The 21,766-nt window shown below is 42.3% G+C and overlaps 1 long non-coding RNA gene across 4 annotated transcripts in view; it reads left to right on the plus strand.

The window, feature by feature from the left end:
- Positions 1–21,766, plus strand: part of LOC131745545 (uncharacterized) — a 95,713-nt gene that overhangs the window by 36,320 nt on the left and 37,627 nt on the right. Inside the window, exon 3 of one of the 4 annotated variants that reach the window (XR_010837932.1) lies at positions 519–641. The exons of the other annotated variants lie outside the window; for them this stretch is intronic. This is a non-coding gene — a long non-coding RNA (uncharacterized lncRNA). The remainder of the gene's footprint in view (positions 1–518; positions 642–21,766) is intronic. 4 annotated transcript variants of the gene reach the window in all.

Raw genomic sequence — 21,766 nt, forward strand, 5'->3', positions numbered from 1 at the left:
CCAGGAAGTTTGGGAGGATCTAGGGAAGGATGGGGGGGATAGAGGCTGATATCCTCGGGGGCAGGGGGGAGGAACCTCAGCTTATGGGAGTTCCTGGAGAGAAAGGGAGAGGGAGAGACAGAGACCCAGATAGGCCCAGATAGACACAGATAGATTCCATCAAGTGAGGGAAAAACAGCCAGAATCGACAAGAATGCTCACTAGGCAGAGTACAGAATTGAAGTGTCCCTACCTGTGGAATCATTCTAAAGTGGTACAGGAAAAAGAAAAGGAAAAAGAAAAAAACATATACTATATATCATATTATATATTATTATATATATTTATATATACTATCATAATATATATACTATTATTACATAATGTATATTTTACCACTTGAGAATGATTCGATATGTATTTTTTCTTTTTCTATATTCATAAAAAACAATGTTTATTGAAGGCTCTGTGGGCCAGACACTGTGTTGTGTGCTTCAGGGCATTATTTCTTTTAATCCTACAGCAGTCCCACTTTACAGATGAGAAAGTGGAGTCCAGAGAGGTTAAGCAGCTGGTAACCAGAGGAGCTGGTGTTGCAGCCCTGGAGCCTGAACTGTTAACAGCTGGACAGTGAGAGCCGTGACTAATGTTTCACCACCTGGGTAGGTTATTTGGAGGTAACTTGGACAGTTCTATTTCGGATGGTGATGAGTTTGAAAGAATAAATGATGAACTTAGGTGGCCAACTGATCTTCAGTTCTTGTTGCTGCCTTTGTCCGATTTGGGGCTGTGAAGGTGAGAACTGTTGAACAGGCATGAAGACAGTCAGTAAATAGGTTACGGGCATTTAAAAATAAGGTGCCGGGGACTTCCCTGGTGGCCCAGTGGTTAAGAGTCTGCCTGCCAACACAGGGGACACAGGTTTGAGCCCTGGTCCAGGAAGATCCCACATGCCGCGGAGCAACTAAGCTTGTGTGCCACAACTACTGAAGCCCGCACACCACAACTACTGGAGCCCACGCGCCTAGAGCCTGTGCTTTGCAGCAAGAGAAGCCACCACAATGAGAAGCCACCACAATGAGAAGCCCGCACACTGCAACGAAGAGTAGCCCCTGCTCGCTGCAACTAGAGAAAGCCCCGTGCAGCAATGAAGACCCAATGCAGCCAAAAAAATTAATTAATTAATAATAAATTTATAAAGAAATAAAAGTAAAAATAGGTGCTGAATTGGATATGAGACATGACATCCCTGCCCCCAAGAAGCTTCTTATTAAAGTCACTTGAGGGATCAGCTCTTTTTCTTTTTCTTGTGTGGTACGCGGGCCTCTCACTGTTGTGGCCTCTCCCGCTGTGGAGCACAGGCTCCGGACACGCAGGCTCAGCGGCCATGGCTCACGGGCCCAGCTGCTCCGCGGCATGTGGGATCCTCCCGGACCGGGGCACGAACCCGCGTCCCCTGCATCGGCAGGCGGACTCTCAGCCACTGCGCCACCAGGGAAGCCCACAGGAATCAGCTCTTGATAGAAAGCCGATAGCCACATCTTTTTCTCTCCATTAGGGCACCCCAGTTAAGAAACTGGACTTAAAATCACTTGAGAACTTTATAACATTTTAATGTCTAAGAATCCAGATTAACATGTCTCTGTCCAAAAGGAATGAAAAACTAATCTGAGTATAATTATCATATAATGTGATACCGGGGCAGGGACCTGGAGCCTGCTGCCTGTGGACCTAAGTTACTAATGAGGGGGTGGGCTGTAGACCACTAACAGCTCCATCAGGGTCCCACTCGGAGCAGCTCAGGAGAGCAACTGAGATGATGGTCACCCCCGGAAGGTCCGAGAGGGGTCAGCTGCGGCTGAATGTTGGCGGCCTTACAGCCAGGCCATGCAGAGAGATTGCTTGGAGCCCTGGAAGAAAAGCCACATTTAAAATTCAGGTTTGAGATGCTCTCAGGGGGAAAATGCTTGTTCAGTGAGAGGTGTGACTAGGACAACAGGAGTGGAGGGGGTCCGCAAACTGTTGATCGAAAGCTACCTGCCTCAACCCATCAGATCTGCCTTCAGGCCGCTCCAGGGAGCTGACCTGTGTCTTTTATTTGATTCTAAGGGATGGAGCCCACTTCTAATAGGGCATCAATAAAAGCTTCAGGATAATTAAGTACCTAATTGAGTGTCTAAATTCAGCTGAAGCAATTTACATGCAATCTTGCCATGTCTGGGATGTCTTTTTCACTTATGTCTAAGAAGTCATATTTTTGACTTTTTATTTTGTTTCTTAAATTCCTTTGATACGACTGTGGCTGCCTTTGCATATTTATGACATTGGATAGGTTGCTGTGGCCACACTATGTGCAAATCAACCAATAAATGCAGTAGAAAGATAATATGGAGATAGGTTGCTGTGGCCACACTATGTGCAAATCAACCAATAAATGCAGTAGAAAGATAATATGGAAATCTAAAAAGGTAAATAAATGGGGGTTAGAAAAGAGTTTAGACAAGAATCGCAGAAACTCCCTTCGTGAGAATGACCCTCAGTGGAGCACTGGAATATTGGGAATATTGGCACTTATTCCTGCCAGGGAGCTCTTGGTTTTTTGTAGGAAATTATGTACATTTTTATTATAGTCTTTATCAACAGACCTCTTCTCTTACCTCCGGGAAAAAGTTACTGCCTTTCTTCAGTATCTGTGCTTTGGTTCTCATCCATCCAGTCAAACATTTATTAAGCATTTACTGTATGCACTGTTCTAGTTGACAGTCTGGTTCTCAGTCTCAAATCTTGCCCCACATTCTCTCCTCCTGCTTCATCGCCCCCCCCCCCCCCCCCATACCCAGCCCTCCTACCGCCAACAAAAGTGGCATCCTGGCCGGGCACAGCAAACCGGCCTGACAAGTGAATCAGGAGTTGGACTTGGTGAGGGGTGCGGGAGACTTGGGGCTATTTCAGAAGGGTCCTTGGAGGTTTGGGGAGCACAAGAATTGTTCCCTTTTGTGCATTGCTTGTCTCCGTTCTACACCACCCAAGAGCCAGAGATTGCCAGTGCAGTCCACACTTCAACTCTTCAGGAATTTATGTTCAAATCCCTTAGAAGGAGGAGAATCTGTCCCAATTAAGGCTTTATCTTAAAACTGAACATTACTTTTTTTTTTTTTTTTTTGCGATACACGGGCCTCTCACTGTCGTGGCCTCTCCCGTTGCGGAGCACAGGCTCCGGACGCACCAGCTCAGCGGCCATGGCTCACGGGCCCAGTCGCTCCGCGGCATGTGGGATCTTCCCGGACCGGGGCACGAACCCGTGTCCCCTGCATCGGCAGGCGGACTCTCGACCACTGCGCCACCAGGGAAGCCCTGAACATTACATTTTAATTTAAAAAATATAAGTTGTCAAAATGTGTGCTGTTGCCACTTAATGTATACATCCCTATCCTGTGTCTGGCTTTAATATGGACAATTTCAAACATACATACAAGCTGGGAAAATCATATAACCCCCACATTTCAGTAATTATCAACTTACAGTCAGTTTGCTTTCATCAGTACCCTCTTCCCACTGGATGATTTTGAAGCGATCCCAGATGCCATATAATTTCATCTGTAAATATTTCAACATGTATTTCTAAAAAAAGAAAACATAAAAAAATCTACAATAACCCTTCTGCAATTCCTTAAAATCGAATACCTAATCAGCAAAGGCTCAAATGATTCAACTGCTTTTTAAGTTTGTTCTAATGGGTTTTCAGAGAAGGTTTGTGATTGGCTGAGATGCCTGTTAAGTCTCAATCTGTATCACCCCCTTTCCCTTGTGTTGATCAAGGCTTTTTTAAAATGGTAAAACCACCTGTTGAATATTATCGAAGATGTGTTTTGATGTCATGAAATGATCATCAGTGAAAAATTAAAATTGTTTTATCCATTTTCACATGGTGGAACACATAACATAGAGAATTGCTTACAGTGGAAAGAGTTCCCCATCTCATCACCTTCCCCTCTGAGTCACTCCTCCATTTTCTATTTAGTTTCTCTAGTGTTTACATCCGAGACTGTGATTAACATATGTGGATCTCTGTGCCATGGATATTACACACTGGCTCCCATTGTGAAAGATGGCGACTTGGTGCTCTTACCCTGCAAATACTGTTCACTGGAAGATCTCATTTGTAGTTAAGCGCATCCACATGTAGCTTTCTCAGAATGAGTGCTTGGCAGGTCAATTTTCTAAATCTTTGCATATTTGAAAACACTTGATTGATAGTTGGCCTGGGTTAGGAGTTCTAGGGTCAAAATTGTTTTCCCTAAAAACTTTGAAGTCCTTTTTCCATTAAAAAAATGTAACGTGCAAGGTTAATTTCCTTAGCGATTATTACTATGTGCTCACATTTGAGTACTTATGATTTGAACAGTGCCACCCACTGTTCCAAGTGTTTTAATCAGTATCAAATTTAAACCTTAGCCCCATGAAATTTGCAGTATTATTAGCCACATGTACAGATGAGGTAACCAAGGCATGTAGCTTGTCCAGGCAGGATTTAAACCCCAGAACCTGCATTCTGAACCTGGCAGCCTTCTTCTACCTAAGGCCACACCTCCTGTCACAGACCCCCTCGCACAGCCCCACTGCTCACAGGTTTCCTTCTCTGACCTCTTCAGGCCCGGGAGTAACAGCTTCCCAGGGTTGCAGATCCCCATACCCCAGCCCACCCCTTTGAAGAGTCTGTTTGTTGCCAAAACTCGGCTTCTGTTCACTGGTGCCAAATAGAAACGTGGAGACAGAGTTTTGCGTAAAGTAGAATAGTTTTATTGCTTTGCCAGGCAAAGGGGGCCACAGAGGGCTAATGCCCTCAGAACTGTGTGTCCCACCCTGGAGGGGGTTGTGAGGAGTCTTATAATGTTCAGGGAGCCAGACGTGGTCAGCCTAGTGGACATACTTCTGATTGGTTGGTGGTGAGGTAATCGGGAGTCAGCATCGCCAACCTTCTGGTTCCAACAGGTCTGGGGTCTGCATGCTTGTGGGCAGCGTACAGTTACCTTCTTCCACCTGGTAAGGGTTTCAGTATCTGCAAAACAGCTCAAAGGACATGGCTCAGAATGGCGTTTATAGTCCTTGAGGAAGAACTAAAGGTTCTTGACTTTGTTTAACGGCTAAAGTATTATTTTGTCTTTCTTGACTGTTTTCCTTTCTTTCTGCATTTTTTCACTTCTCTAATTAAATTTATTCTTTGACGACAGATTTTTACAGACAAAAGGCAGGTGGAGGACATGGGTGGGGGTCTATTCTGGGAAGGTCTCAGAGGGTCCTGCTCAGTTACATGTTCGTTAAACAGCTTTTCTTAACCCTTCTGAGCACCCAGCAGAGACCGTGACCAGTGCAGTCACATGTCTGGGAAGTACCAGGGCTCAGATTCAACCTGCTTCTGTCAAGCTCTGGGTGCTTGTTACCCAGAAATAGGTTTAAGACTTAAGAAGACAATAGCTTAGAAGTTGTAGAAGATGAAAATGGAGAAAGTTTAGGTTAGTGTATTTTAATTTAGTATTGAAAATCCCCATATTTTAAAAAAAGCAAACCCATTCTAATATTATTATAATTATCACACTGTTCATTTTGTCATTTTTATTTATTACTGCTTCTTATCTGTGTACTAAAATAGTTGATCTAAGCAACTTCCCTTTTTACAAGTGTCATAGAACTTTAAGTTCTTGTTTTACCATTTTTGAAGTGTTTTGAATACCAGTGAGGGTCTCCCTGTGGTTCACCCCCGGGGCTGCCAGGTTCCCCCTCCCCAGTGGGTTTTTATTGTCATCACAGAGTGGAATGGCTATTCTCTAGAGTTTAGACAACTGGTCCGCAGGGAAGACATTGTTTCTGAAAGAGTTACCATGACAACCTCCTTCTTCAAGGTAAGCATTTGAGTTTTAACAAAACAAAGGACTTGGCTTGGTGTTAAATTGGTCCTCAATGGCAGTGTTCATCACACCGTGCGTGCTGTATTAGCCGCCTTCTCTCCTGGTATATTTTTTTTCCCTGAGGTTTAGGAGCTCAGCTCATGGGCGGGGTGGCCACCTCCTTGCCTTTTGGACTCAGACCAGAAGCCTGACCTCTTCTGTGAAAAAAGACCCATCTTCCTTAAATAAAGAAAGGCTGTTGGCTGGATATGGCTCCTTATCATGTAGTTACTGTTTCTCTTTGAATACAGGCTCTTAGATTTGGAAAGAAAATTTTTTGCACTGGAACAGATGCCGGCATCTCTCTCCTTTCCACCTTTCTCTGATGAAGTATTTCACTTCTCTTGGTGGATTGGTCCATTGATTAGTTAGTAAATATAGCCTTGGACAACTGGTTATCCATTTGGGAGAAGTTACTTCTCTGCTTTCATGTTATTCACAGAAACCTTGATGGATTAAAAATAAAAGAATTTCCAGAGTAGCCGAAGAAAATATAGGAGCCTATTTTCATAATCTGAGAGATGGAAAGAAAAGAAACCTAGAAGCAATAGAAGAAAAAAAGAGGGGACCCCTCCAATTTAAAACTTATATGCACAGCCACATCATAAATAAAGTTAAAGAATAAATAACAAAATTGAAAACATATTTGTGACATATGGCAAAGCATTAATATCCATAACATGTAAAGGGCTTCTAAAAATAGATAAGACATATGGTAAAAGGTACTCAAATTTATGAATGAAAGAGATATAAATAAACTAGCAAAACAAAAAAACCCCAACACTGTTGGACCAACCTAAATGTAAAAATTGAGAAAAAAATTTAGTGTTTGTAGGGGTGTTGGGGAGAAGTATTCCTGCTCTGTTGATGGGAGTGTGAAATTGTTACCGAACCAGGTCTGGCTGCTCACTGCTCAGAAATCAATACGCGCGCGCGCGAGAAAAATGTTGGTAGAAAGGAAAGTTGCTTTTAATCAGAATGCTGGCAATCTGGGGAGATGGTGGACTCAGTGTCCTCCAAAAGCCACCTCCAAAGGTTCTGCTTAGCCATGAAAGTTTTTAAAGGGAAAAAGGGAAGTAATCTCAGTTAATCATTGAAACGGGGGTCAGAGTCATCGTCATCCCCCACTGTGTGCAGGCTTGCTGACTTCTTGTGGTTTTCCTTTAGATGCTCTCTTTGTTCACACAGTTTGTTCGAGAGATTACTGAAAGGGAAGCTAAGGAAGAGATCTGGTCATCTATTAATTACTTATTCTTCATTTCTACTTCTTTGATCTATGGAAAGAACCAACAGGTTAGGCGAGGTATTGTGCGGTCAAAAGATTTGAAAGGTGTGCTAGGGCTGGAGATGAGTAGAGCATGGGAGTGCCTTGTGTCAGGTTAGTGACAAGACAGGGGTCCTCCTGCAGAGAGCTTTTTTCTGCAAAGAGCTCTTTCCTTCCAAAAGCTGCTTGCAAAATTACACCCTCTTTGGAAATGGGTAACTGTGACAGTTTTCGTCCAGTTAAAATGCCCATGGCTTTCAACCCACAAATTCCCTTCATAGAAATCTCTTCTATAGGAATACTGATACAGATTCAAGATGAGAGTGTGCAAGGATGTGTGTGACAGTGTGTCTGTGTACGACAGCATGTGAATGTGGGAGTGTGTGGGTATGTGCGAATGTGAGTCTAACATCCTTGGTAAATTTGCTCAGTCTCTCTCCTTCACTAGAAGCTCCCTGAGGGCAGGGTTCTTGTTGGTTCCATCCACCCCTTTGTCTCCAGCACCAGGGATGGAGCCCCCGCACATGGCAAATGAGCAAATACTTGAATGAATGAATGAATGAATGAATGTCAGGCAGCTGCAAGAAAAAAAGAAACTGGGGTTATATCATTAATATGTGATATGGATTTGAGTCAATGTATTAATGATACAGAGGGCATGGTTCACAATGAAGATGTTCATATCACCCACACAGATGTAGTAAATTACCGAAGTTGAAATATACAAAGCCAAAAAAAAAAAAAAAAAAGAAAGAAAGAATAAACTGTCATTAAGGAAAATCAGAGTCAGACACTTGAGCACACGGTTCTCAACCTTTGACAGGTCAAACAGGAAAAACAGAAGGGTTAGAGGCTTTGTATAATGTTGACTTACAGATCCATGGAATTTTGTGTCCTGTGCATAATCACCTCCTTGTCTCAGGGTATGCGAAACTCTCCAGTCCCACAGGGCAGGAGTGCATTTTCTTTCTTCCTTTTAAAAAATGTATTTATTTAAATTTATTTATTTTTGGCTGCGTTGGGTCTTCGTTGCTGCCCGCAGGCTTTTTCTAGTTGCTGTGAGCGGGGGCTACTCTTTGTTGAGGTGCTTGTGCTTCTCATTGTCATGGCTTCTCTTGTTGCAGAGCACGGGCTCTAGGCGCACGGGCTTCAGTAGTTGTGGCACGCGGGCTCAGTAGTTGTGTCTCCCGGGCTCTAGAGCGCAGGCTCAGTAGTTGTGGCGCACGGGCTTAGTTGCTCTGCGGCATGTGGGATCTTCCCAGACCAGGGATCGAACCTGTGTCCCCTGCATTGGCAGGTGGATTCTTAACCACTGCGTCACCAGGGAAGTCCCAGGAGTACATTTTCTGACAACAATGTCATAAAACTAAAAACCAATTACAAAAAGTTTATTTTAAAAATTCAAGGCCTGGAAGTTAAGCAAATAAGTCTTTTCAGTAACCCTCTGTCAAGGGTTAACTTCTTCCAAAACGCAATTGTTGACTGAAAAACGCACACAACATAAAAGTTGAGAATTATGTTTTACTTGGCCACCAGAACTGAGGACTTAAGCCCAGGATGCAGTCTCTCACATAGCTCTGAGGGACGGCTCTGAAGAGGTTAAGTGTCCTCCAGGATATATAGGAGTTTCTGGCAACAAAGGCTAGGTAGTGGGAACATCAAAAGATTACTGCTAATTCAAGAAAATCAGACATCTCAAGGAATTAAGGAATTTAGTGCTTTTCTATGTATGGGAAATGCAAGAGTCTAGGCTCACTGAAATCATTCCTTTGATACGCACCTCAGCTCTCTGGGGTCAGCATTCTGTGCTTTCTCATCCTGAGTCTCCTCAGGGTGCATCGTAGGGTAGGGAGTGGCTGCAGTGGCTGACTGCTTGAGGGAGGGCATCCTGTTTCTAACCTGAGTTTCCTCAGGGTTCACCTTTGGGGCAGCTGTAATGTGATGGCTTGATGGCTACAGCATCCTCTGTTTACTGATATGGCAGGCAACATTTTTTCATTGACACAATTATGGACTCCTTAAAAGTTAGGACCGTGGAGGGCACCAGGCACCAAAGCTCAAGAGAGATGCAGGCAGACTTTGCTCAGAGCAAGAGAAGTGTTTTCATTATTAGGCAAGAGAGGATGAAAATAAATGAACTAGGGATTCAATAAAAAGCTGGAAAACCAATAAAACAAAGCCAAGAAAAATAAAAATGGAACTACTGGAGACAAAATTAGAGAACAACAAATTAGAGAAAAGAACTAAAATAGGATTTTTAATATGAGGAATGGTTATCTGGAAAAAGTTTAAAATGACTTAGATTTTAGCAATGCTAATCAAGAAAAAAAAAAAAAAAGAAAAAAAACAGTAAATGGTAAAGGGTGTGTAAGCACAGAGATGGGAGGGGGAGATGGATGCCATTATAACACATTCCCCGCCCCCCTCCACAGGCCCAGGCATCAGGAGGTAGTGAGGGCCCTCAGGGCAACCATCACTAGTCCCTGAAGTAGTATATGGTATTGCAAATGCCAAAATGTCCCAGCCTGTCCTTATTTTTCAGTGGTCAAGAGGCAGATGCTGGAGTCATACTGGTCGGTCCCTCTCCTGGAAATGTATTTAAGATCCTTGGACTCTGGTCAATGGGGCATTCCTCTAAATCAAGAACATGCAAACTTGAGAGCTATTTTCCCTAAGGGTGTGGAAAGAGCCATTCTGAGATGGGTGGTGACCTGCAGGGCTTGCACCTGGACAAACATCTCCTCCAGCAACAGAGTACGAGAAACTATAAGGGACTAAAAATAACCAAATGCATGCCCAGATGGGGCAAATTATGAACAAATAGATTAAAAAGGCCAAAACCCACCGCCACTCTTTTTTTTAACGTCTTTATTGGAGTATAATTGCTTTACAATGGTGTATTAGTTTCTGCTGTATAACAAAGTGAATCAGCTATACATATACACAAATCCCCATATCCCCTCCCTCTTGCGTCTCCCTCCCACCCCCTTATCTCACCCCTCTAGGTGGTCACATAGCACAGAGCTGATCTCCCTGTGCTATGCGGCTGCTTCCCACTAGCTATGGATTTTACATTTGGTCGTGTATATACGTCCATGCCACTCTCTCACTTTGTCCCACCTTACCCTACTCCCTCCCCGTGTCCTCAAGTCCATTCTCTACATCTGCGTCTTTATTCCTGTTCTGCCCCTAGTTTCTTCAGAACCTTTTTGTTTTAGAGTCCATATATACGTGTTAGCGTACGGTATTTGTTTTCCTTTTTCTGACTAACTGCCACTTCTAAGGTGCTGGGAGCAAAGACTGAGTACTACGCATGATCCCCGCCCACAGCGCCACCATGCGGTGGGAAGGCCGCTTAAGCCACCCTTCCGGCCCGACCCACGGGTCCTGCCCCTACCCTAGTCCCGTCCCGTTTAGGGGACCAGCCTGCCCTCCTCGGAGAGGAGAGAGGGCAAGGGCACCTGTTACTTGCTTTTCACACGAGGGGTGCTGCAGCCTGAGTCCCATGAAGCCTTGCCTGAATTCCTCCTCTGGCCTCTGATGAATTTCTAGTAATTAAAAGGTCCGAGGACCTAAGTCAGTAACAACTCTGCCAAGAGGAGAGTGGGGACCAATGGAGAGAGAGAGAGAGAGAGAGAGAGAGACAGAGAGAGAGACGCCAATACCCTGTGGCCCAGGGCCACCCCAAGACAGTGGCTGCTTCAGGACCTTGGGTTCTCTGATACCTTTTTTTTTTTTTTTTTTGCCTTATGCAAAGTGTAATTTATAAAGGATTAAATAACAAGACTCAACAATATGAACAAGTGTCCAAGATTTTCTTTAACTCAATGTGCATTAGAGGAACTGGGTATTTTAGGCAACTTTAATAAAGGAGTGTTAGGGTAGGATTGCTGGTTTAGATAGAAAACTGGTTCATCTCCTATAGGACTATAACCATAGCATCTGGGATTATTTTTTTCACCGTTCAGAGATTATTTGCCTATCTAACTGAAAAAAATCTAAATTCAGGTCTGCTGGTACAGCGCTGTAAAACAGCCCAATCCATAGAAAAGCAATCACAGGTGCAAGCCCAGCACTGCACTGAATGCACACCCAGCAAATCTCATTGGTCTGTTTTCAAGTTGTGGATAGCTTTTATGATACTGAAAAATAAATCCCTCCTTAACTTAGTCTGAGAGGAGTTTTGGTACTCAGAGCCCAAAGGTCTGGTAGGAAGGAAGGGAATAGAACAGTCAGGAGCAGACAGGTATTTCCTCAGCTGATTGGAGGACCAGCCCAGAGCACACATACTCCAATACAAGCGTCCCTTCCTGCACTTCTAAACGGAGCTCTGTAAAAGAGCAACATTCGGACAAATATCAGTGGATTTTAGTTCATTATAAATTAACCAGTCAGACTCAACCAACTTGTGTATTTGAGAGTCCACTGTGTGACCGCGATCAGGTCGGTGTCCGCGGGTGCCGCATCCATGGATTCAACAGTTGATCAGATCCATGATTGGTTGAATCCATGGATGTGAAACCTGGGGATAAGGAGGGACCCACTATGCCTTTTCACATAAGGGACTTGAGCATCCACGGAGTTTGGTATCTGTGGGGGTCCTGGAAGCAGTCCCCCGTGGATACTGAGGGATGACTGTATACAGATGCGGAAGTACTCTAAGACCCCCCTGCAAGACTTCATCGTTGAGGGACTTCCCTTGTGGCACAGTGGTTAAGAATCCGTTTGCCCAATCTCCCAATTGGGATTGACATATATACACTAATGTGTATAAAATGGATAACTAATAAGAACCTGCTGTATAAAAAAAATAAAATTCAAAAAAAGAAAGTTAAAAAAAAAAAGAAAGAAATATGTTTGGGAGGAGGGTATTCCCTCCAAATGCATAGCTGTAAAAATGGACATAAGGTGCTACATTATGTGGTTAAGTGCGGAGGCTTTCAGTTTCTTTTTACAAATGGCAAGAAAAAAAGAGAGGAGAAACCTACAGATAAAAAAAAGAGACTTAAGAGATGTGTTAACCAAATGCCAGTTTCTGACATAGACCTTGTTTGGATCATGATTCAAATAACGTACTGTGGGGAAAAAATTATGAGACAATTGTGGAAATATGAACATGGACAGGACATTTGATGATGCTAAGAAATGATTGTTATAAGTTGTTGTTATTTTTCTAAAAAGAGTCCATTTCTTTTGAAGATGTATATTGAAATATTTACAAATGAAAAGATGAAATTCTGTGTGTGTGTTGGATAGGGGCTGGGTAGGGTATGGATGAAAGATTGGCTATGCGTTGGTAATTGTTGAGGCTGGGTGATGAACACATGATTCATTACTGAGCCTGCGGTGTAAAGCCCACGAACCACAACTGCTGAAGCCTGTGTGCCACAACTACTGAGGTCCATGCGCCTAGATCCCGTGCTCCGCCACAAGAGAAGCCGCTGCAATAAGCCTGCGCACCGCAACGAAGAGTAGGCCCCGCTCGCCGCAACTAGAGAAAACTCGCGTGCAGCAGCAAAGACCCAATGCAGCCAAAAATTAAATGAATGAATGAATGAATGAATAAATAAATAAATAATAATAAGGCAAAAAAAACCCCCAATAATGATTATTTCTCTCGATTCCATGTGTTGGCTGGGCTCAGCTGGGGGGTCCTTCTGTTGGTCTCACCTGGCGTTTCTCACATGACTACAGTTATCTGGCAGCTGGAGGGTCCAAGACGGTCTCCTCACAGGTCTGGGGCCTTGATGCTGGCTGTCAGTGGGACCTCTCCCTCCACTTGGCCCCGCATCACTTGGGAGTCTAGTGCAGACTTGCTCACGTAGCAGCTGGAACTTTCCAAGAACCGGAAGAGGAAGCTGCAAGGTTTCTTCTTGCCTAACTGCACGTCTACTGTGGTCTATCAGCCAAACTTGCAAAGCCTAGATCCAAGTGCTGGGGAACCAGATCACACCTCCTGAAGGGAGGAGCTACAAAGTCACATGGAAAAAGGGTGTGGCCCCAGGGAGGCATGACAAATTTGGAGTCTTATCTCTTCTACAGCAAAACTGTAAAGTAGTTGCTATTTACAACATTCAGCATGAAACAGGCATTTGGCACCTATGATACCTGCTTAATTCAGACAGGGCCAGGCAAATAGGAGGATTTTAATAAACACTTACTGTATTGAACCAGACTGAATGAATTTAGACCCAAAATGTTTCCTCTCCTTGTTTTGTAACCTTTATAACCTTACTTGGTACAGTCAATGGACCAAAAGCCCTGATAAAGATAAAGGATTGAGTAAAACCCTCTTCAGAATTTTTCATTCTACTTAATTTTAACAAATAGTGTATATATCAGCTAATGAATATTTCAGCCTTTCATGTATGAACCAAAAATGTAATTATGGATTTGATTTTACCAGCGTTTGCTGCTTGCAGTAGTCTGTGATCACAAATCGCATTAAATGAAAGGTGAACCCCATTATGGTATTTGGAAAGTGGAACTTAATAAGTTATGTAATTATGGGGAAAATCTGTGCAAATTGCAATTTTTATTAGGCAATTTTCCATCTTCATCTAGGCTCTAATAGTCTATTAGGCTTTGTGGCAGTTCAGTGCTTTTATTAAGGAAGTTTTTAAACTTCTTTTCTGTTTGGTTCCTTATAATGAAGAAATTGTATTTTGGGGTAAAATGATCACAGGCCTGCTTTAACTTATCTTTTTCAATCTTATTACAATAGGAAGCTGAATTCTAAGTTAATTATTCAGCTAAAACTCTACAGATCCAATTTATGCTCATCTTATATAAAGACAGAGAGCTTAAGAGAATTTTATGCCAAGAAAAAAATAATCTTACAATCCAGTTCTTTTCTATTTACTGCACCATGTTGAAATGTTGGCTGAAAGAAAAGAACTTAATTTTAAAATCTTACCAGGTCAGTTTTTCATCCTAAAAATGTTGTTTCACCTGTTTGGGGATTATGAAGCTATAAATCATTATATAGGATAGGAATTCAAAGTTGACACATGAAATTACCCATCACACTACCTTTTTCTACTTTGTGGTTGTTTGTGGTAAGATTTTATGATATGTAAGATCCAGTAATGCTACGTTTAGCAAATTCTCAGGTTTTATTGTCATTTAAAAATTTCTGTAATACGTTTTTATTTTATTTATTTATTTAAATAAATTTATTTATTTATTTATTTATTTTTGGCTGCGTTGGGTCTTCGTTGCTGTGTGTGGGCTTTCTCTAGTTGCGTCTAGCGGGGGCTACTCTTCGTTGCAGTGCATGGGCTTCTCGTTGCGGTGGCTTCTCTTGTTGTGGAGCACGGGCTCTAGGCGTGCGGGCTTCAGTAGCTGTGGTGCATGGGCTTAGCTGCTCTAAGGCATGTGGGATCCTCCCAGACCAATGATCAAACCCGTGTCCCCTGCATTGGCAGGAGGATTCTTAACCACTGCGCCACCAGGGAATTCCTGTAATATTTTTAAATTATGATTTGATAAGAAGAAAATGACCCTGTGTCACTAAGTATTAGGAAAAAGCCTTGTGGAAGGCTTTTCCAGGTTGCATGGGTATTTCTATATGCAGCATTGGAGGTGGCTCAGGTAGCACAGGGCTGGATTCTGCTCCACGCTCAGTTAGAGATTTAAAGCATGGGCTTGGCCTGGAAACAGAGGGCATGACGAATAATGGTAGATGTGAATAACTCCCAGTGCAACAGAACTCGCCTGACTACTCCCAGGGATTTGCACACTTTTGGTTTAGTTTTGTCTTGTTTAAAATTAATTTTTATTGAAGTATGGTTGATTTGCTGTGTTGTGTTAGTTTCTGCTGTATGGCAAAGTGGTTTAGCTTTAAGAAGTGCTCATGTCTCCATAACACTTTAGGTTTTCGAGGATGTGAAAAACACATCTGTCTCTTCCAGCAAACTCCTTTACATCCTCTATATGTCACCCTTGCAAATGGTGCAAACAACCTCTCACTTGGTGGGGTGGGGCTTCCCAAGAAAATAATGATCTGGGTTTTCTTGGGAATGAGTGATCCAACAGATTATTAAATTCGATCAAGATTTTGACTTCCATGTTGTAAGACCCTTGCTCCTTCCTCTCCTGTTAAGGTCATGGGTAACGTTCATCTGATAACTGAGACTTAACTCTACATGTGTTAGTGTCTTTCTTCACTAATCTGGGACATTTCATGGCTCCTCAGAGTCTGTGTTTGTCATCTGGCTCTTAATTTTGAAAGATACTCAGGCTGGGAATGGTGTTCTAGGTGCAGAATAATTGTCCCTCAAAACCTTGAAGAAATTGCTGTGTTGTCCTATAATTAGAATTGTCATTGAGAAGTTTACTGATTCTTGTCCATTGTAGGAAATATTTATTTGGAAACTTCTAAGAGTCTCTGTCTCTCTCTCTCTCTCTCTGCTGTTCTGAATTTCACACCCTGTGTCTTGGGTAGGTCTCCTTTCCACTGATTCTCAGAGGGCACTTTAATCTGGGGACTCATATGTCTTCAGCATGGTTACTCTTCCTTCATTTTTCTTCTTCTCCTCCTCCCTTTTCCTCCTGGATCTTCAGCTGAATTGCTGTTGAAATTCCTGGATCTCTCTCTGGCTGTCAGCCTTCAGGCTTTCCATCCTGGTCTCTTGTGCATCCAGATCCACAAAGAGCTCTCTCACTGGCTCCTCAGCACTGTCCATTCTGTTGGCCCCTCCCTTCACTTCCAAGATTATTACATGCTCTTTTTCATACAGCCCTTTCTTACTTTGTGGATTCCCAGGAACTCACTCTCTTTGCTCTTGCCCACTGTTTGGCATGGCCTGGGGAGAAGACTGAGTGGACCTTCCTGGGGATTACTGCTGCAGTGTGACCAGCACCTGTTTGGACACCTCCTGGAACGTGCAGCCCCTTCCTTTCCCAGCACTCTGACTGTTCCCACAGGCCACAGAAGTCCACTCTTGTGCATGTTTTGGCCGGGTGAGTTCTCCTCCAATTCAGGCCCATCTGCTTTCTGAATTTCAGGGATTCTTCATAATTGCTGGTTTATTGAAGACATTTCTTCTTTTTTTGAGGACTCTGTCATAGATTTAAAAATACACATATACATGTGAGTATGAGTGCGTGCCATTTTTAGGCATTTGCCGTTAAAGGAAGCTGGATACACTATCTTCAGTCTCTCTGCATTGTTCTGAAATTTTTTTGCCATTAAATGATATATTTTTCAGTATCCTAAAATGGTCTTTGAGAACAAAATTCTTAGTGGTTGCATGACATTTTGTTGTATGTCTCTACCATTGTTTATTTAACTAATTTTTGCTATCATATAAAGCTATATAAGTATCATATACATTATAACTGAGAACTTCTCTCCTGTTATTACCTCTTCATTTGTACCTCCTTGTGTTGTTATTCATATATCCCATCTCCTGTTTTGGGGGTTATTGCCTTTTTGTTTCTTTTGGAAATTATAAATCGCATTTCTTTTTTAAATTGAAATACAGTTGATTTACAATGTTGTGTTAATGTCTGCTGTACAGAAAAGTGATTTGGTTGTACATGTACATCCATTCTTTTTTATACATCATAGTTCTAATGAATAATTTTCCGTATGTCTCTTGGGGCACATGTGCAGGATTTCCTTTAGTTGGGGAATTACTGGATCATAGAATATGTGTGTGTTCAACTTTATAAAATTGCTGTGGTCTTTTCCAGAGTGGTTTGGCAGTTCACACTCTAATCAGCAGTGGGGCATTTCCTGCTGGTCCGTGTCCTCATCAACCAGCATGCGTCAGGCTTCTTTTTGGCCAATCAGTTGGGTGGAAGATTGTATCTGTTCATCAACCAACATGCGTCAGTCTTCTTTTTGGCCAGTTAGTTGGGTGGAAAATTGTATCTGTTATGGTCTGAATTGTGTTCCCCCCAAATTCACATGGTGAAGTCCTAACCAGCAGAACCTCAGAATGTGACCGCATCTGGAGGTAAGGTCTTTAAAGAGGTGATAAAGTTAGAATGAGGTCACTAGAGTGGGCCCTACTTCAGTACGTCTGGGGTCCTCATTGAAGAGGAATTAGGACACAGATAATGAGCAGAGAAAAAAATGATGTGAAGATGCAGGAAGAAGACAGCCATCTGCAAGCCAAGGAGAGAGACTTCAGGAGAAACCCAACCTGCTGACACCTTGATCTCAGCCTTCCAGCTCCCAGAACTTTAAGAAAATACGTTTCTGTCGTTTAAGCCCTCCAGTTTGTGGTACTTTGTTATGGCAGCCTGAGCAAACTAAATATAGTATCTAACTGTGGGGTTTTGGAAAACCTTTCATTACGGACATTTTCTAGTGTTTATAAGTAGAGAGATTAGTAATGTAACTTCTGGCCTCATTTCCCCATCACCCAGCTGCGTGTATTTACTGAAGTAGTTTAAGGCAGGTCACGGACATCGTATTCACTGCGGTCTTCAGTGGCATTTCCTGGATGTCTAATGAGGTTGAGTCATGATTATGTTTATGGGTCATTCTTGTGTGAAATGACTGTTCCATGTTTTTGTTTTATTTTTGTTTTTAGTATTTTGTGTGTGTGTGAATGTACTTTTTTTCTTTTGGGTTATTTGTATTTTCTTTTCTTTCTTTTTTTTTTTTTTTTTTTTTTTTGTGGTACGCGGGCCTCTCACTGTTGTGGCCTCTCTTGTTGCGGAGCACAGGCTCCGGACGCGCAGGCTCAGTGGCCATGGCTCACGGGCCCAGCCGCTCCGCGGCATGTGGGATCTTCCCGGACCGGGGCACAAACCCATGTCCCCTGCATCAGCAGGCGGTCTCTCAACCACTGCGCCACCAGGGAAGCCCGTATTTTCTTTTCTTATTGACTTGTAACAGTTCTTCACATAGTCAGGACATTAATCCTTTCGCTGCTTATATGTGTTGCAAATATTTTATGTCTTGTCAATTCACTTTCTCTATACTTGGTTTTTTTTTTTTTTTTTTTTTTTGTGGTACGCGGGCCTCTCACTGTTGTGGCCTCTCCCATTGCGCAGCACAGGCTCCTGACGCGCAGGCTCAGCGGCCATGGCTCATGGGCCCAGCCGCTCCGCAGCATGTGGGATCTTCCCGGACCCGGGCACGAACCCGTGTCTCCTGCATTGGCAGGCGGATTCTCAACCACTGCGCCACCAGGGAAGCCCTATACTTGGTTTTAAACTTTTAATTCTGAGATAATTTGAGACTAATAGAAGGGTTGCAACATAATACAGAAAGTTCTTGTTTACCCTTTATCTACCTTCCTTGCTGTTAACATCTTATACAACCTGCAAAATATTTTTAGATGAACAAAAGTTCTTAATTTTAATGTTCACATTAATACTAATATATGAATATAATTTATATAATATATAAGATAAAATAAAACATAAAATATACTTATATATAAACATATGTAGTATATAATCTATATTATTAAAATATATAAGTATACTAAAATAACTATAAATTAATACAAATATTATATATAAATGTACAATATATTAATTTTTCTTTTACAATTGGTGCTTTCTGTATCTCATGTAAGTAATTCTTCTCTACTCAAGGTCATATGTTATCCTGTGCTAGCTCCTAGGCATTTTTAAAGTTTTGCCTTTCACATTTAAACCTTTATAACCCATGAAGAGTTTCACCCATCAGGTAAAAGATAGGGCTTCTTTTCTATACGGATCGTCCCGATACTATTATTGAATGTTCCATCCTATAATGCCACCTCTGTCACATAGGGTTTCCATATTTGCTAATGTGATAGGTGAGAAGGCATACCTAAGTGCAGGTTTAACTCACATGTCTCTTATGCACTTTGGTGGTGTCCCTTTTTAAAAATTTTTTTTTTGCGGTACACGGGCCTCTCACCGTTGTGGCCTCTCCCGTTGCGGAGCACAGGCTCCGGACGCGCAGGCTCAGCGGCCGTGGCTCACGGGCCCAGCCGCTCCGCGGCATGTGGGATCTTCCCAAACCGGGGCACGAACCCGTGTCCCCCGCATCGGCAGGCGGACTCTCAACCACTGCGCCACCAGGGAAGCCCTGGCAGTGTCTCTTAAATAATATTTTCAGGGGCTTCCCTGGTGGCGCAGTGGTTGAGGGGACACGGATTCGTTCACCGGTCCTTCATCAGGACATGAAGCTTTATTAAAAGAAATAATGTTGCTTTAAACACACAAAACTTTATGATCTTTCTAAAGAATTAAATCTATCAATCACAGAGATACTGTGATTTATAGAAAATATATATTTGGTCATTCAGATGACCAAAATACATTTCTCATATACATTTGGTCTTCATGCACAGTCCCTGGCTAACAGATCCCAAAACCCTTGGAATTTGCTACATGTTGAGAATGATAAAAGTTTCTTTTATTATGTGAACGAGGTGACGGTTTAGAAGCACCCAAGGAAGGCGGCTGGTTGCCTGGAGAACCAACCCTGTGATTAGAGGGTAGGAATTTTCAGTCCTACCCTCTGATTTCTGGGGAGGCGAGAGGGGCTGGGGGTTGAATAAATCATCATTGGCTTATGATTTAGTCAATCATTACTGTGTAATGAAGCCACCATAAAGACCCAGAAGGACAGCTTTTCGGGCCCTTTTCACATCAGGGAAACAGAATGCTTCTGAGTGCCACCTTGCCATGCCCCAGGCTCCACGAGGACAGAGCTTCTTTGTTTGGAACCTTGCCCTTTGTATCGCTTCATCTGGCTGTTGGTTCATATCCTTTAACATCCTTTTATAATAAATTGGTAATCGAGTGAGTAAATGGGTTTTCCTGAGTTCTGTGAGTGGTTCCAGAAAATTAATGGAGCCCAAGGAGGGCGTCATAGGAACCTCTGGCTTATAGTCAGTTGGTTGGAAGCACAGGTAACAACCTGAGTTTGCTCCTGGTGTCTGAAGTGGAGGGAGGTCTTTTAGGACTGAGCCTTTTACCTGTGGAGTCTGATTCTGTCTCTGGGTTGATCGTGTCAGAACTGAGTTGAATTGTAGGACACCCTCCTGGCATCCGAGAATCGCCTAGTGTTGGTGTGGGGAAGTCTCCACACAAACAAGTTGGAATTGGGAGCAGGAACCCTTTCCAATCACTGACTGTAGGAAGAAGTTGCAGAGACAATCTCTTGACTTAGGCAAGATATATTTTTTTAATTGATAGTTTTGTTGGAACAGAGTTAAACTTGAGTTTTTGTGACTTTAGGTTAAAAAAGTTATGACTCTAAATTGTCTGGTGACATTTAGCAATAATTATTTACATGTATGTCTGTTTCAACAAATTGGATGTGACACTCATTTGATACCCTAGAGCTTTTGAGTATGTGCTTTTGGTATGTAAATGGTCTAGAGCCCTAAGGGCCTATTTCTGTGTTGCCTACCCATTCATCTTCATTTATGTGCAGGGAGACAGCCTAAGGAATCCCAGTTGACAGAAGGGTCTTAGAGGGGTGCTTTAATCTCTTGCTTCTTGCCTCTGTAGACAGTGTGCATGAGCACATTTTTATCAATGACATGAATGATAAAAACAAAGTCTTAGGACTTCTGGTTTCAGCCCCAACATCTAAAGAACTTAGAAGAAATAGATAAATCCACTATTTGGAGATTTTAAACTCTTCTGTCTGTAATTGAGAGCTCAAGCAGGCAGAAAATCAGTAAGGATATAAGTGACCTAAGCATTATCAATCAACTTCATCGAATTGACATTTATGGACTACTCCATCCAACCACAGCAGATCACCAAGATAGACCACATTCTGGACCACAGAACACCCCTTAACAAATTTAAAAGCATATAAATCATACAAAGTATGTTCTCAGAACAAAATGTAATGAAACCAGAAATCTGTAACAGAAAGCTGGAAGGTAACAGAACGCAATAAAGATGGCTGGAAAATTCCCAAATACTTAGAAATGGAACAACATATTTCTGAATAACACATGGGTTAAAGAAGTCTCAAGACATACAGGTGGCCAACAGGTACAGGAAAAGATGCTCCACATCACTAATCATCAGGGAAATGAAAATCAAAACCACAATGTGATATCACCTCAAACATGTCAGAACGGCTGTTATCAAAAAGACAAAAAGTAACCAGTGTTGGCGAGGGTGTGGAGAAAAGGGAACCCTTGTGCACTGTTGGTGGGAATGTAAATTGGTGCAGCTAGTGTGGAAAGCAGTAATTTCAAAAACTTAAAAATAAAACTTCTAGAAGAAAACATAAAAGAAAGTCTTCTTGACTGAGAGTTGGTGATGAGCTTTTAGGTACGACACTAAAAGCACAACCCATGAACGAAAAAACTGATAAGCTGGACTTTATTAAAATGAAAGCCTTCTTTGTGCAAGATACTCACTCTTAAGAGAATGAAAAGACAAACCATAGTATGGGAGAAATATTAACACCTATTTGATAAAGGACTTGTTTCTAAAATGTACAAAGAACTCTTAAAATTCAACAATAAGGAAGCAAACAACTCAATTTAAAAATGGGCAAAAGATGTGAACAGAAACGTTATCGAAGAAGATATGGAGATGCAAATAAACATATGAAAAGATACTCAACATCATTTGCATTAAGGAAATA

The sequence above is a fragment of the Kogia breviceps genome, chromosome 18 (assembly GCF_026419965.1).
Source record: "Kogia breviceps isolate mKogBre1 chromosome 18, mKogBre1 haplotype 1, whole genome shotgun sequence".
Lineage (NCBI taxonomy): Eukaryota > Metazoa > Chordata > Mammalia > Artiodactyla > Physeteridae > Kogia > Kogia breviceps.